Below are 18,064 nucleotides of genomic sequence, written 5' to 3'. Positions count from 1 at the left end.
CTTGCTTGTGCTCTCCCCCAAACCCTCCAAATACCTGTTAAAAAATATTCTAGACCAGCAGAACCCACAAAAGACAGAGGAAAACAAATTTCCAGGTCAAGACGACCTGGATGGTTGATGAGAAAAGTCTGTGGTGCCAGGCTGGGAGAGGAGCACAGTTCAGTGTGGGACTCTCAGTCAAAGATAGGGCCCCAGTGAACCTGGAGCAGGCCTCAGGGGACTGAATCACTGGCAGCTGGTGGTTTCCAGATGTCTCAACCCACAAACACCAAAGACAACTCAGAAAGTCAGTAGAAGAGTCCTGTTGGACCCGGAGGGCAGAGGAGTATGGTCTGGCCCCAGCCCTGGTAAAGCCCTGCAATGGTGGCAGGTGGCCGCTTCCTGAGCTTTCAGCCCACAGATGGGGGAGAGATCAAGGAGCTGATCAGAGGGGGATTGCAGAGATGTCTTTGCTGGTGTGGAGACAGAATTCTCGTGCATTGCTGTGCTTGGATCTGGGTTGCAGTCTCAGGCGGCAGTCATGGGACAAGGAGGAGTGTTGGTGTGGCAGAGCTTATGACAGAGGTGAAGAGAGAATCCTCCTCACAGTTCCAAGGCAGAAGGTAGTGCTGATAGGCACTCCTAGACCTGAGCACAGGCCAGGAAAGGAGTAAACATCTCTCCTTTGATCATAGCACCTTGGAAGAACCGAAAATTTACAGATCCCTAGAACTATCTCTGAAAATAGCTGCACAAAACCCCTGAAGTTTGGGACAGTACATCTTCCATGCTGGAATCATGGAATATGCTTTAACAAAGAGTTAAAGAGTCAAGTAATTGTCTGGGAACATGGAAAAATAGCAGAAAAACTCAGACTATAGAATCTTAACTTGGTGACAAAGAAGATCAAAACATACAATCAGAAGAAGATAACAAAGTCAAAGTTCCTACATCCAAAGCCTCCACAAAAAAATATGAATTGGGAGCAGCTAGGTGGCACAGTGCATAGAGCTCTGGCCTTGGAGAAGTTCAAATCCAGCCTTAGACACTTACTAGCTATGTGACTCTGGGCAAGTCACTTAACCCCAATTGCCTCACCAAAAAGTAAAAACAAACAAACAAACAAAACAGAACAAAACAAAAATCTGAATTGGTCTCAGGCCATGGAAGAGCTCAAAAAGGATTTTGAAAAGCAAGAGAGAGAAAAAATGGGAAGAGAAATGAGTGATGCAAGAAAATCATGAAAAATGTGTCAATAGCTTGCTAAAGGAGACTAAAAAAGATACTGAAGAAAATGACACTTTAAAAAATAGACTAACCCAAATGTCAAAAGAGGTCCAAAAAGCCAATGAGGAGAAGAATGCCTTAAAAAGCAGAATAGCCCAAATGCAAAAGGAGATGCAAAAGCTCACTGAACAAAATAATTCCTTGGGGAGGCTAGGTTGCATAGTAGATAGGGCACCAGCCTTGGACTCAGGGACACCTGCTTCAAATCCAGCCTCAGACACTTGACTTCCTAGCCGGGCAAGTCACTTACCTGATCGCCTCACCAAGAAAAAAAAAATTCTCAAAAATTAGAATGGAGCAAATGGAAGCTAATGACTCTATGAGAAAACAAGAAATTGTAAAATAAAACCAAAAGAATGAAAAAAATAGAAGATGTGAAATATCTCATTAGGAAAAATAACTGACTTGGAACATAGATCCTAAAGAGATAATTTAAAAATTATTGGACTACCTGAAAGCCATGATCAAAAAAAGAGCCTAGATAATGTCTTTCAAGAAATTATCAAGAAAAAGACCTATGGTGCATCTTAACTACTCTGCTGATGGAGCCACTTTGACCAGTGATGAGGACATTATCCTAGCGAGATGGACTGAACATGTCCATAGTGCTCTCAACAGACTGTCCTCAATCAATGCTGAAGTCACTGACCATTTATTTATGTATTTATTTTTATGTAATTGAGGTTAAGTGACTTGCCCAGGGTCACATAGCTATTAAGTGTCAAGTGTCTGGTCTGAGGTTGGATTTGAACTCAGGGCCTCCTGACCTGAGGGCCAATGCTCTATCCATTGAACAATCTAGCTGCCCACCATTGACATTTATGTCAGGTTGAAGTCAATGCCTCCCTAGGTGAAGTTTCAACTGAAGAAGAGGTTTTGAACACCATTAGGCTCTTTTCATGTGGCAAAGCACCAGTTGCTGATTCTATTCCTTCTGAGCTTTACATGGTAAGGGGTCCATTGCTCATACAAAAACTGTCTGAAATTTTCTGGGTTATATGGCAAGAGGAGATTATCCCACAGGAGTTCAAGGATTCCTCCATTGTCCGTCTCTGTGAAGGTAAAGGAAATAGATTGTCCTGTGACAATCACAAGAGAGTCTCTCTCTTGATAATTGCTGGAAAGATTCTTGCCAAAGTCCTCCTTAGTAGACTGATCCTTCATTTGGAAGATGGTCATCTGCCCGAGAACCAGTGTGGCTTCAGAAACGGATGGGGAATGTGGGTATGATGTTTGCTGCCTGACAATCCCAGGAGAAATGCCAGGAGCAGAACAGAGTCTGTAATCAATATTTGTAGATCTGACTAAGGCCTTTGATACTGTCAGTAGTGAGGGGTTATGGAAAATTATATCAAAATTTGGTTGTCCAGAGAAGTTCATCAGCATCGTATGTCAATTTCATGATGGCATGCTTGCCTAGGTTCTGGATAATGGACAATGCTCTCATTCTTTCCCAGTCAACAGTGGAGTGAAACAAGGCCATATGCTTGCTCCCATGTTTTTTAGCATGATGTTTTCAGCCATGTTGTCAAATGCTTTCAATGAAGATTAACATGGCATCAAGGTAAGCTACTGCACTGAAGGTAAATTCTTCAACTTGAAAAGGCTGTATAAGCCAAGACCAAAATGGAGGGAATGTTGGTGCATGACTTTCTGTTTACAGATGATTGTGCACTCAATGCAGCCTCTGAAACTGAGATACAACAAAGTATGAGTTGATTTTCTGCTGCTTGTGCTAATTTTGGCCTAACAATTAACACCAACAAAACACAGGTACTCCATCACCTATCCCCACACCATCCACATGTGGAACCATCAGTTACAGCAAATGGAGAAGTTTTAAATGCTGTGGATAAGTTCACTTACCTTTGTAGTGTACTATCTAGGGATGTACACATTGACATTGAGGTTGACTTGCACCTTGCCAGAGCTATCTCAGTGTTTGGGAAGCTCCAAAGGAAAGTGTGGGAGATTAGAGGTATCAGATTGATTACCAGACTGAAGGTCTACAGAACTTTTGTGCTGACCTCGTTGTTGTTTGCCTGTGAAACCTGGACAGTATACCAGCAACATGTTAGGAAACGGAATTGCTTCCATTTGACTTCTCTTAGAAAGATTCTGAAGATCACCTGGCAGGATAAAGCACTGGACCCTGAGGTCCTTTCTTGAGCTAAACTACCAAGCTTTCAAATTCTACTGCAGAGAGCACAGTAGATGGCCTGGCCACACTGTTAGAATGTAAAACATACACTTGCCAGAAAGACTGTTTCATGGAGAACTCACAGAGGGCAAATGTTCATGTAGTGGTCAGAAGAAGAGATACAAGGATACTCTTAAGGTATCTTTTAAGAACTTTGGAATTGATTGTGTGACGTGGGAAACACTGGCCCAGGACCGCTCAGCATGGTGTGCCTTCATCAGAGAAGGTGCTGTGCTACATGAGCAAAGCAGAATTGAAGTAGCTCAAAAGAAGCGTAAGATGTGCAATTTAGAGAAGATGTTCACATGGACTGTTTGTGCCTGACCTGTGGTGGAGCATTTTGAGCTCACATTGTCCTGATCAGCCACAGTTGGACACACTGGAACTTGACTACAGCATAATGATGTCATTTTGATCCTCTTGGAAAATGTGGGACAACAACCGACCAATCATAAAGAAATTCATAGCAGCTGCTAGTAACAATGAAGCAGCTTTCTCTATGAAATTTGAGGATCCTCTGATTTTACAATTTACTACAATTTTTTTTTACTAAACAGGCTTAAGTAAAATTAAAGTATAAAAAAACTCACCCTTAAGTTGTTGAGAATCTTGGTTACGCTGTTTTCCCTCTCATTTACCATGAAAAAGAAACTGAGTCAGACTATGGGTAGTACTTTTAACTTGGTTGCTCCATTCATATTTAACTCATCAAGTCCCGCAGTGCAAAGTTCACTTGTTCTCAAGGGCACACAGGTCAACATTGTTTAATTTTTCTTGCATCTGGATGTTGAACAAGACTGACCTCACTTCAAGAGTGGATACTGCAGTATTCCAGAGATTTTTGCCTTGAATGGGGTGTTAAACACATAATAACTGCTTTCCAAACCTCATCCAGGTATATGTCATTTAGTAACATTAATAGTTTCTTTTAAGCCTCTTAAAATATCATTTCAACAGCAAATTTATAATAAGCAAGGGACTTGTGGATCAAATATGTGACTTGGAAAAGTGCAGAAGGCTTAGTATTGTTGGCTAAATTAGGCCATTCACTATTGGTATTCTGAATCTTATGGTCAGGGCAAAATATAGTATAAAGGGCAAGTTAGATCTGTTTCCCCTGGAAAAGGTGTACATAAATCTCTTTTGTTGCTTTGTCTGGACTTTAAGGGAACAATTTCCCCTTTATTTGGATAGGCTTTATTGTGTTTTCCAGGTTGAACAGCATTCTCCCCCCAAATTACATCAAAGCAGAAATGGTTTTTTCCTAATGTTTTCTCTGGTACACCAAGAAATAGAAAGAAGTGGTTAAGCAAATTATCTCTATGTCCCACCTGTAACATTAAGTATCTTCAAGCCAGTCAATATATACCACTGTGGGCCTAGGGTCATTGTTGTTGTGTTGTTTCAGTCATGTCCAACTCTTTTTGACTCCATTTGGGGTTTTCTTGTCAAAGATACTGGAGTGGTTTGCCATTTTCTTCTCCAGCTCGTTTTATAAATGAAGAAACTGAGGCAAATAGGGTTAAGTGACTTGCTCAGGTTCACAAAGCTAGTAAGTATCTGAGGCTAGATTTGAACTCAGGAAGCTGAGTCTTCCTAACTCCAGGCCTGGCACTCCATCCACTGTGCCACCTAGCTTCCCTGGCCTAGGTTAGTCTGATCAGCCACAGTTGGACACATTGTACCTTGACTCCAACATAGTGATATCATTTTGGTCCTCTTCAAGGGAAAAGGACAGCCAGGCTTTTATGGTTATTGCTTTCTCCTTCCTATTTTTATCTGTATATGATATGTGTATGTGTGTGTGTGTGTGTGTGTTTGTGTTGTCCATTTAGGTTATGTATATATCCTAATGGATTTGTCTAAATGTTTCTTACTGGGAGGCATGAACCTCTGGAATCTTCTCTGATTCCTAAGCACACTTTGATTCCTACCAAGAAGGAAGTAGGAAGTTGGGGTCAAAAGGTTGGTCACTTCCTTCTCCAAAGAGAGAAAGTACCAGACTATAAGAAGTTATATGGGTTAGAGTATACTCCACAATTCAATGAATGAATGAGCTCTTTCAATGGAAGCTAGATATATCAACTCTACCAAGAGAGAAACATTCTGATCTCATACAAAGGGAAATTCCCTGAAGTCTCCAGGCAAGCAAGTTGGAAATCAGGAACATGTCAAACCATTTGGAAGCAGTGGGATGAGAGAAGAAGCCCTCTTCTCTCTCAATCTCTTTATAACCTTATTCCTTATATAACCATGAAAAGTCAAGTAATCTTCTCCCACCATGAGGATACTTTTATGCAAATGAATCTGGCTTGAATCCTGGATTATATTTATATATTATATTCCTTAATAGAATAAAGCTTCTTGAGGGAAGGGTCTGTTCTTTGATTTTCCTAGATTCAAAGCTACTTTCAAGGACCTGATAGAACTCGTGTCTCTGCTGGCATAGCCTTTGAGAACCTAAGGTCACCTCTAAAGCACAGTGAGGTCCCAGAGAAGGCATTTAGTGGAAGATCACCAGAAAATTATAACAATAATTAACTCAGGAAAAAATGAGTCTGAGGTTGAGGAAAGGTGTAAGAAATTTTCTGTAAAGCAGATTCTGGATTTATATGACACTCCCCCTTCCCCCTTCTCACCAACAGCTTCTGTAATGCCTTCTGCTCTCCAGAATGAAAAAAAAAGTTTCATTTTAATGATGGCATAAGCAGCTATTTTATTCATCTTTGATATATGTCAACTTCATTTCATTTATGGAAATAATGTAAACTCTTTGAAAGAAAACTCCATGGGATAATCTGTTTTTTAATAGCCAAAATAACTTAAAAATAACAAAAACTCCTCTGTTCCTTAGTTTAACCTTCAGAAGTCAGTGGCCAAACTAACAGCATATTTCATGGTGAAACAAGTTTGAGTGTGTTTCTTCCAGCAAATGTCAAGGCCAGATAGAAGTGACGATGAACTTCTTTGTGCATTTAGAAAGAAGGGGTCAGAAATTCAAACCAATGAGGTGGCCTGGATTTTAATTCTGACTCATTAGTAAAGGGATTTCAGTCAATTCACCTTAAGTAGTGATAGATTGTTTAGGATTTCAGAGCTGGATGGGATCTTATAAATTCTAGTGCAGTACCCTTTCTACTACAGGGGACTCAATCTGTAAGAATTTACTGAATGTGATGGATAGTTTTGGGAATACAGAAAAAATGGCAAGATATGGTCTCTGATTTCAAGAAGCTTAAAATTTAGAGGTACAAGATTAACACATAGGAAGCAATTACTGAATGATGCAAAGTAACACATTGCTATAATATACAATCTCTAAGTACTATGTAGTTATAAATGTGAGTAGGTCAGAAAGACTGTAGAGTTGAAACTGGGCTTTGCAGGATGGATAAGATTGACATAAAGAGTGATAAAGGCATTTTTTTTCCTATGGTATAGTCTGAATTGCAGGCTTAGCAGCAAGAACAAGCATGACATCATCCCAGCAGGATAATATGCTAGCCTAGCTATGGCAAATTCTGTATGGAAAGAACCAGCAGAAGAGTTTATGTGGGATAGCAGATCAACTACAAATCTGGGGGTCAGAAGGGCTTGAGTGAGAATGCCAACTCTGACCTTAACTAGCCATGTAACCCTGGTAAAATCATTTAATCTTCATGAACCTCAGCTTCCTCATCTACAAAATGGGATTAACAATACGTGATCTACTTGCAGAGATATTGTGAGGAATGTTCTTGGTAAGTGTTAAATGCTGTAGAAATATGAGCTATTATTTATAATATTAATATTTATAAGTTTTGTAAATGAGATGCAATCTGCTTTAATGGATAGAGAGGGCTGTCCTTGGATTCAAGAAGACCTGTATTCAAGGTCTGCCCCAACACATACTGGTGGTGGTTTTATGATTGTCATTTGTACTTTTTGTTATTCTAATTTTCTAAGACTTACAAGTTATAGACAAGTTGTTCATATTCTGTGGTGGAATGGGGGAGGAAGGAAACAAGCATTTATTAGGCACCTACTTAAGCACTTAACAAATATTTCATTTGAGCCATCTTTCTCACTTGCACCCTCATGTATGTAGGTGTATATGTATGTGTATGTATGTATGTATGTATGTATGCACATATGTTTATATGTATCATATATACATATATACACACAGAGAATGTGTATTAATGAGAAGATACATAGGGTGGTTCTAAAATATGGGAGGCCTTAAGTACACTGCTGAAAAATGTAAACTTCACTTATAGACAACAGTGTGGACTTGAAATAGGAAGCCTCAGTTTGAATCCCTTCCCTAAGTTACTAGTTATCTGGCCCTAAAAGACATAATTTCTTTGTGTCTCAATTTCCTCAACTGTAAAATGATGATAAAACACCTATAGTACTTACCACATGGGGCTGTTTTAAGATATAAATTCCGTCCTTTACAAATGTTAAAATATTTTACAAATAAATGCTACCGATTATTATTTTTAGGCAGAAGAGTAACATGATAAAAGAAGACATGTTAATGATGAAAGCAGTCATGTTGATGACCCTTCTGAAACTCTGAGTTTCCATTTCATCACTTATGTAAAATACTGTAGCTTTCTTCTCCACTTTCCCATAGCTACCCACAGTTTAGACTTCATTATCATCTGAAAGTGTTCCACCTTCAAGACCATGACCTCTGAAACTTCTCTCCCTGATCACAATTGCATGTTCTTCTACATCTCCCTTTATTCATTCCTCATAAATCTTTTCTTCATCCTCATTGTCAACAAGTTAACAATTATTTGTTAAGTTCTTACCATGTATCAGGCACTGTGTTAAATACCAGCAACGCACAGAAAGGGAAAAACAATTCCTGCTTTCAATGAGCTCACCTCAGATCCCTCAATCCCTCTCTGTTCTGAGACTACATAAGTTCTCCAAGGGAAGGCACACCAAGTGATTCACAGACGAGCAAGGCCTGAGCTTTGAGAAACAACTACATTTGAGGTTCTCTGAATTCTTGTTTCTCACCTATAAAATAGGGATCGTATCTCCTGTCCTAGTTTCTTCACATAGGAGTTATGAGGAGGCACGTGAGATGTTTGTTCAAGTTCTCTCCACAGGTAAGATGGTTTAATTATAGCAAGGATCAGGGACTAGAACAACAGTATTCAGAGTTTTTGAATGATAAACTGTGTGAACTTATAGTTTCAAAAAATAGAATAACTTGGATGAGAAAAGAGGCAAGTTGGTATGCCACTTATAATTGTGGCTTAAGGGCATTTGTTTAATTGAGGCAGATTCTCAATTGCTTTGGGTCAACCTGGCTGGTAGTTTTAGATTTGAGACTAGGAGGATATGTTTGGATCCTCTCTTGGACACTCACTAGCTGTGTGACCCAGGGAAAGTTACTTAACCTTTCTGATCTGCAGTTTCCCCATTTGTAAAGTGGGGTATATAATAAGATGGAGAACTTATCTCACAGGGTTGTGAGGATCAGGTAAGAAAATGTATAAAAAGTGCTTTGTAAACCTTGAAGTGCCACAGAAATACCAGCTTTCTCCCCAGTCCTTTTAAAAAAGTGATTTCTTTTAATTTCTGTGTGAAATACAGTACTAAGTTTGTTACAGGGATTTTCTTTCTCTTGCATTCTCAATAGAGGTGGTGGTGGAATTTTTTTTGATTGACAAGGAAATATATAACTTAATTAAAGATAAAAGCAAAAACTGAGACAGCTAGGTGGCAGAATGGATAGAGTGTCAGGCCAGAAGTCAAGAAGACTCATCTTCCTGAGTTCAAAATAGACTATTTGTTTTCAAAATACATCTCAAATGCTTAAGAATATAAAAATGATTTTATGATTATAAAGGGAATGAAGTCACTAACAGTTGCTTAAAGAAGCAACTGGTATCATATTTCTAGACAAATTTTCAACTTTATCACCTCAAGAAAGTTGAACTGCTGACTATGATAACTAGGGTTGAAAGGTCACCTTTTTGGGAGGCCAGTCACTGCAGTCTGCTTGATTCCAGACTCAAAATCTATTTTGCCAATTTACATTTGAAATGTGACTTTACTCTCAGAAGGGCAAATGCTATTTTATTTTAAAGCACATCAATTTTGTACTCATGAGATTTTATATATGTTTTTGCACGTACATCTATGTATATTTGCACATGAAATATTTTTAAAATTTAAGTCTCTTCTCAAAGTACTTGTATTAATGATTTTCACTAGAGACTAGAATATGGAGAAAAATAGAAATGGCAGCAAGCTAGCTAATACACTAAGAAAGGGAGGACTGGACCTGGATGGATTACTCCCCAGGGAAGTGACAATAACAAGGTGAAGTTGTATAGGACTTTAAAATTTTAAAATTTTACTCACAATACCTTTGGGAGGTAAGCTACCAGAAGGTCTGGAACTGACTGTCCTGCCTCCTCAACTCCAGTGAGCCAGACCCTACTTCCAGTGGTACCAACATGAGTGCCTTGAGCTGCTTTCCCAGCAAAGCTGTAGCTGCCAGGACTGTGGGATCCACAGTCAGGCAAAGAAAAACAAAAGCCAGGTGTGGGACAAGGAGTACAGGCTACAGCATTTCAGCAGGCATAGGGGGAATGTGGAAGTGCTACACTGAAGATTCCCCTGGGCTCAAAGGTGGTCCTGTTCTAGTATTGGTAATGAATCTTTTGTTTACTGCTTCAGTGTATTATGTTGCATATTTGGGGCAAGTACACATGTTCATAGTCTCAGCTGCATCCATCTTTCTGTCAACAATTGTGTTCAGGACCAAAAGCATGGTGGACTTCATGAGCTTGGGGAGAGAAGCTTTTTGAAAGCTTACTGTTTTATAAGGAACTTAAGAAAAATACAAGTTGATTTTCAAGACCTTTTTAAAATTGTCTATAATGAACTTTTAAAATTCCTTTATATCAAGTCTGTTTTCTGAAACACATCTGTCACTGGTTTCATCTGCCTAAAGATTTGAAGGTTAGGTAATAAAATGGCAAATACAAATGTAAAACAAAAATTGCAGATGTGATTTTTCAGTTGCTGTGGGTGATCTTTGAAGAATCCTGGAGAATGGGAGAGATGCTCTAAAATCAGAGATGGAAAATATCCTGATTTTCAAAAAAGAGGAAGAAGGTAGATTCTTTGACCTATTGGTCAGTGATCTTGATTTCAATTCCTGTCAAAATTCCAGAATGCGTTATTGAAGGGATATGTCTGAGCATTTAATTTGGGAAATAGTGATCACCTCAAGCCAACACAGGCTTGTCAAGAGCAATTACTATTAGGTAAATGCAGATAGTGCCTTGTGCATAGTATACCTGGATATTAGCAAGGTATTTATCTCAATCACTCTTAATAGTGTCTGTACAAGATGAAGAAATGAGGTCTGGGTGAAAGTGTAGTTTATTGGATTTCAAAATGGTTGAAACAAAGGACCCAAAGAATGGTGCTTAATAGAAAGATGCTAGCCCAGAGAAATTTCTCTAATGAACTACCTTGGGGCTTTGTCTCTCGCTAAGTTTTGTTCACTCAGAAATAATAATAAATAACTGGGATGATTGTAAAGATGCCTCATATTTCAAATTTATAGATGATATGAAACTAGAAGGGGCAGCTAGAACAGATATCAACAGAGATCTTGATAAGATTGAATCTAATAAAATTTTACTCATCCTGATTATTAAATACAGCGTCCGACATGAATTAAAATAATCAGGTGCCAATTATAGGATGAAAGAAATATTGGTACATATTAGGCCATGTGAAAAAGACCTTTAGGTTTTAGTAAAATTTATGCTGAATATGAAACAATAATATAAAATGGTAGTAAATACACACATATACAGAAACTAATTGTGATTTTATTTTGTGTTAGCATATTGTCAATGATGAGAGAAGGGATAATTTTGATGTACTATGTCCTAGTCAGACCACACCTACATATTTTGTTTAGTTCTGGAGAACCACATTTGAGGAAGGCCCATGGGAAGTTAAAATATATCCAGAAAAGGTTGTCTAGTATATCAAAATGTAGTATTGAAAATCAATTCAAAATCCTGAGATCACTAACTTGGAGGACAAAAGATTTGGGGATGGGTTTGTCCATGAAAGAAATTTTTTGGTATTAGAAGCAATCATAGAGAAAATAAAATTTCTTTAGCTTTTCCCCCAGAGGTCAGAACAATGAGTGAAAGTTCCAACAATGTAGATTTTGACTTGATTTAAGAAAAACAAAACAAAACAAGCCACTTTCTTAACAAATAAGCTGTTCAAAAGTGAAATGGGCTCTCTTTAGAAGTAGTACTTTCTGCATTACTGGAGGTCTTCAGGCAGTGGCTGGGTGACTACTTCCTGGGGTAATATAGAAGGGATTCCTCTTCATATATGAATTGGAACTGATGATTCCTGAGGTGTCTTCTAACTCTGTCTCTAAGATTCTGTTTGCTACGTGGACTTCCTTTTTTTGAATACCCCTCTCTATCTCTAGTGTCCTGATCATGGAAGATAATAAATTTAATGTTACTGAAGATCTGTGTGTTATATATAATCTGATGCTGTGTTGTTGCCATTTTTCTTTCTTTTTTTCCCCTTCCAGCTCTGTTTCTATTGAAAACGATGTGGTGTAGTGCAAAAAGTTAATGCCTCAGAGTTAAGAAATTGTAGCCCTTTTTCACCTTCCAGCTAGCTTTGAATAGGCCCTTGCACTTGTATGGTCCTACAATCCCTTGGTGCCTCGGAATTTCTGTTGGCAACAACCTGTTTATCATGAAAACTGGATATTCCCCACAATCTGATTCCTCTAATCTTTCTTCTGCGCTGCTAAGCATAATTGGAGAAAATAATTTCTCCTACAAATTTATGATGTATAAGTTCAGCTGCCCCTTCACTAATGATTGTCAATTGTTCTACTCTTCTCTTATTGGTCTTTAATTACCCCCTCCAAATGCTTTTTCCACTTCTCAGACTCTGAACTGAAGGATCCCCCTCATTCCCACAATAAAGGATTGAGTCTCCTACTTTTGAGACTAATGAGGCCATCTTAGAGGACTTCCCAAACTCGTCTCCTCTATTTATCTAGGCTTCTCAGCATCATCACGTTTTCATTCCCTAATTTGTATCTCAGAGGAAAAGAAAATATCCCTGCCAAATTCCTTCTACCTGTGCTCTTGAGTCCACCCCATTTTGCTCTAGATTTCTTCAATCTATCCTTCTCTATGTAGCATCTATTTCCAACATGATCAGATCTCCTCAACATTTTTAAAAAAACCTTCCAAAATAGGAAAACTTTTTCTTTGACTCTTCTATTCCATAGTGGTATAGTCACATTTCTCTCCTTTCCTTCAATTCTGAACATTAAAAAAAAGCTACCACTTTTTCACCTTCTACTCCCTTAATTTCCTTGCAATATGCTTTCCATCTCTACCACTCACTGAAACTTGCCTTTCCATGGTCATTAATAAGCCATAGTCCTTTTTCAGTCCCCACTATTCTTGATCTCTTTGAAATAGTCAACACCACTGAGAATAAGGTACTTCTAGATAATCTTATCCCTTTTGAATTTTGAGATACTGGTACTTTACTGGCTCTCTTTCCATTTAATTTTTTTTTTAAAAAATTCTAATCTTAACTATCAACAAAAACATTAAAATAAAATAGAACAAAAACCATAATAAAGTCTTAACATTCCTTCCTTCTGAACTTCCATATTACTGTTGAAGGCATCACCATCCTCTCAGTCACTCAGGTTCACCACCTGGGTGTCATTCTTAAAACCTTCTTTCTCAATCCCTACCCCATATCCAATTTGTTGCCAAGTCTTGTCAATTTTACCTTTTGTGAGGGTACTCATGTACATCTCATTCTCTCCTCTGACCTGTTACCATCCTCTGACCACTATTACCAATCCCTCATCACTGCATGCCTGAACTACTGTAATAGCTTGCTGGCTATTCTCTCTACCTTACATCTTTCTCTCCTCTAAGCTATCCTCCACTCAGCTGTCAAATTTATCTTCCTAAAGCCTAGGTTTGATGATGTCACCCTTATTATCTGACAAACTCTAGGGGTTCCCTATCCTTTTGTTTTTAAAGTCCTTCATTTCTGATCCTTTCCTATTTTTCCAGTCTCATATTTTACTCACCTTCATGGTTTTTGTTTTTGTTTTTTACAATTCCATAACTCTAGATGCCTTGCTTTTCCTCTGAAAAGATACTCCATTTCCTAATTCCATGTATTTTCACTGGCTTTCTCTTTGGATGCTCTCTCTTTTTGTCTTCACCTCTTGGCTCTTCTGGCATCCTTCAAGTCTCAGTTAGAAGCCCACTTTCTGTAAGGAGTCTTTCCTGACTTCACTTAATGATAGTTCCTTCCATCTATGATTATCTTTAATTTATTCTGCATATATGCTAGTACATAGTTGTTCCTACATACATACTTAATGTATGGCTTCCTACGCTATACTGAATCAAACTAAAACTCTTTTGCCTGGTAGCTTATAGCTGTCTACAGTCTGGTGCCGCCTGACATCTTCCATGTATTCTAATCTTCAGCCATACTGAATGACTCCCTACCCTACTTCACTCCTGATATTTTCATGCCTTCATTTCCATGCTTACTCCATTCTCTACACCTGGGGTGCACCCTTTCCCTCATTTGACAAATTCATATCATCTCTTTGGCGATCAACTGGAATGAATTTCCATCCAAGAAGCTCCTCTAATGTATTCATTAGGTGCCATTCTGTGCCAGGGTCATTCTGGATTATGCTGCAGCGTCTGAATAAGACCTTAATGAAATCCTAATAAGAAAAAAATATGCCTGGCCTTCCCTATGTTTTTTGAAGTGGTGAATAGCCTTCCATTTCTCTGAGCTTAGCATCCTACTTCTGAATGTTTGCAGACCAATAGTCCGGCTGTTCCTTATGATGACTTTGAAGCAGGTAGCAGGAGTGAAAGGTGCTCTGAGGTCTGAAAAGTTGGTGTGGTTTAATCATTTTATTCCTGCTATTACAGCTGTATGTGTCAGGGAACTGAGGGAGTGATGTCTTCCCTCTTCTAGAACTAATAAGTCCTTGCTGTAATCAATTCTGCATGAATACAACATCTTTGGAAGCAGTCCAATATAGCCTCTTACATTTGTGAAGATCATTTTAAAGGAAAAATTAAAGGTGGTTTTTAAAGGAATTCAGAGTCCCATGAGCAGAGAAAACAAAACTTTCAGGCAAAATTAGTTCCCAAATTTAAGAATTTAATATAATATTGTGACTTCTAGAAGGTAATCTTCTTTAATAAAAAAGAAAAAAAATGAAAATCTTCCATTTGCAGCCCTTCTGGGTGTGAAGATAACCTTCAGCATGTAAATTGATGCAGTAAGGTTTGGAGCACTGAACCAAGAGTGATGTAATACCTTTAAGAGTAGTGCAATACCTTCCTCCTGTACCTCCAGCTAAGAACACTCTGAGGGTTCTGAACGTAATAGAACACAGAATAAGCTTCTCAGAATAGTAGACTGGTCAGCCTAAGCACCTTCACCATTAAACAAACTGCAAAATTTAGGTCACAGAATCATGGATTTATATCTGAAAGTGATCTTGTTCAGCTTCCTCAAGATGAGGAATCTGAGACTCAGAGGGGTTAAGTGACTAACTCACATTTACATAAGTAGTGATTGATAGAGTCAAGATTTGAACCAATGTCCTATAATTCCAAATCCTGCAATCCACATGTATCATACTATAGTAAGGATTTGTGTCCTTAAGTGTGGGTGTAAGTTAACAGACACACTCACTGGGGTGTTATAGCTTATACACGGTACCTCTTATTCACGGAATTGAGTAGAGCAAAGACACAGAGTTGTATTCTAGAAGTAATAGTTGTCATTTAGAAATAATAATATTTATATATTATTTTAAGATTTCTAAAACTCTTTACATATATTATCTCATTTGATTGAAAGTGTTTAGAACCTCACTTTCCTTTAAGGATTTTCATCAATGAGATACATTATTATAGGTAGAACCATAGGATTTAGAGCTTGAAAAGATATTACTTTGATTTTACTAATGGGGACACTGAGGTCCAAAGAGGTGAAGGGATTTGTACAATACCACACAGTCATAATCAGTAGAATGCCTTTTTTTCTTTTTTCTTTTTTTTTTTTTTATCCCTAGAACTTAGCACAGTGCCTGGAACATATTAAATGCTTTATAAATGCTTTTTGACCTTTTTCTCTAGTGTATTCAATCACATTCTAAATTGTAGAACTTACTGGTATGTGTCACATTTTCCTTCTACAGAGTATAATCTGTTTGAGAGGACTATATCACTTTCCATCTTAGTACTTTCTGTGCTCAATACTGTTACATTGCATATAGCAGATGCTAAACACATTTCTTGAATTGAATATTGTTTCATTTAAATTATAAAAATGGCTTTTTTATTAAACTGTAGCATATAGTTGGTAACCTAGCTGATGTGGGGGAGGAGTATATCTTTATGCATATAGATATTTCTTGAAAACAAAAATAAAACAGTTATTATTTGTTTCAGTCTCAATGGTACAAAAATTGTAAAACAAATAGAATCAATAGTATTTACTATCCCACTGAGGTAGAAAAAATGTTATTGAAATGGTATTTGCTCTTTCTTTATAGCAAGTTAATTTTGAATTAATGCTGAAAATAGACATATAAGAATCTCTCTTTTTTTTTGCATATTGATTTTCATTTTCCTTGACCCTTATGGAAAACTTTGTTCATTCCTATCTCTAAAGTGATTCCTCAGAGAACAAGTATTAAGTAGTGGCAAAAAAGCTGCACTGGAGGTTCTGGTAGAGAGACAGGAAGCCTGGGTCCTCAGGCCCACCCATGACTACTGATTGTGTGACTCCAGACATGTTACTTTACCACTCAGTACTTTTAGGCAACTCTCTTGGACTATGTAAGTTGCAGAAAGGTACCAGCCTGCATTGGCAGAGAGAGTTTTCACCTGGGAGTTCCCACCTGGGAATTCCCAATACAAGTGAAATCATGTGTCTAGTCCCTATCTTTATATGGATGTGGCAACCTTGTGCAAAATGCAAAGGAAGATTTAGTCTTTCCTCCCCTCACTTAGCAAATGTCTGCTTCAAAAATGGAATTTGGGAGGCAAGAGTATTATTGATGTTTCATTTCTACCTTTAATGTAAAAGGCTTGATCCACCCTGCACCCCTCTCCCTCCCCCAAAAGTTGCACTGTGCTGGCAAGAATGAGAATATAACCTATTACAAAGCTCCATAAGTATTAACAATTTTTTTTTTCATTTCTGCATTTGAGAGAAGTTAATTACTTTCCTATTGTGAGATAAGAAATAATGGTTGAACTTCCTTGGGAATTAAAAAAAAAAAGAGACAATTGAGATAATTCCATCACAGAATCTAAAGCATCAAATTTTCTTTAGGTGTATTCTGTGTTCAGTGAACAAAAACTTAATTTTGGTCTGCCCAGTAATACAAAAAGGCTAGGAGAGGGAACAGGGATGAAATATGTGATTTCTGTCATATAGGCAACTTGCAGGTGAAGAAATTCTTCCTAACAGTTTAGGTTGATATCAGCTTTGCAACTTATAGTCTTAAAGAGTTGCCTAGACTAGGGCGCTGAAAGATTAAGTGACTTGTCCAGGGTGACACAGCCGGCATGTGTCACAAGAGGGACTTGAATTTACCTCTTTTCATTTTTGAGGCCAATTCTCTCCAATACAACACAATGCCATAGGACACATGCAAAAAGTAAATTCCTTGCCCTCTCAGGTCTTTTTTTGGTTAACTTCTTTTGTGCTCCCTCCAGGTTGTTGCTTGATAGGGAATCATTAAGGGGTATATTCTATTTCACTGGTCAAATATCCTTTTGGTACCACATAGAATAAATAGGCTATATAAAGGCAAAATTTAAAGTTATATCATTCCTCCCCCACCCCCCAAATAAAGCTACTTTAAAATGTTCAGTCTTAGATGATTTATGATATTCAATCAAGACATTATATGCTTATAAATATATATTATATACACACACATACATACATACATGTATATATGTATATATATGGACCTCACAGTATAGATGAAGAGACAAATGAAATAATTAAATAATTTTACAAGGCAGCATATAGTTAAGTGGGAAATGCTTTCAGAATGATTGATTGTTTCTTTGGTACAGGTGAGTGCTTCAGGAGTTTTCAAAAGGCAAACCAGCTAAAACATGATATGAATTCATAGTTTAAGATCAACTCAGGGAGTTAGACATTCATTACTCATTTTTCTGATTTTGCATTAAAAATCCTATTTGATCACATAATTGACCACAGGGAGAATAGGAAGTAGGATAGAAAGTCTGTAACCAATCTGCAAGAAAATGATCTACCCTTCATATGCAGATCTTACTAAGAAATAAAAAAAAAAAACCAACAATGACAAAAGAAAAAAATACAGGGAAAACTTACTAAACTTAGATTGCTGAGTTTTTTTTTTATTGATGTTCAGCTGTTACTTAAATACTGTTCATATATTTTATCTTCTTTCATCTTAGAACTTCCAATTACTTTGGAACCATCTTCACAGATAGACTA

The 18,064-nt window shown here is 37.7% G+C and overlaps 1 pseudogene; it reads left to right on the top strand.

Annotated features, from left to right (window-relative positions):
• The first annotated feature begins 360 nt into the window (after positions 1-360).
• Positions 361-10,198, top strand: LOC110212348 (protein transport protein Sec61 subunit beta-like; annotated as a pseudogene).
• Positions 10,199-18,064: the final 7,866 nt, after the last annotated feature.

The sequence above is a fragment of the Phascolarctos cinereus genome, unplaced genomic scaffold (genome assembly GCF_003287225.1).
Source record: "Phascolarctos cinereus isolate Bilbo 61053 unplaced genomic scaffold, phaCin_HiC Scaffold_2;HRSCAF=192, whole genome shotgun sequence".
Classification (NCBI taxonomy): domain Eukaryota; kingdom Metazoa; phylum Chordata; class Mammalia; order Diprotodontia; family Phascolarctidae; genus Phascolarctos; species Phascolarctos cinereus.
The sequence above is the reverse complement of the archived record's forward strand: the minus strand, read 5'-3'. Positions and strand labels throughout refer to the sequence as shown.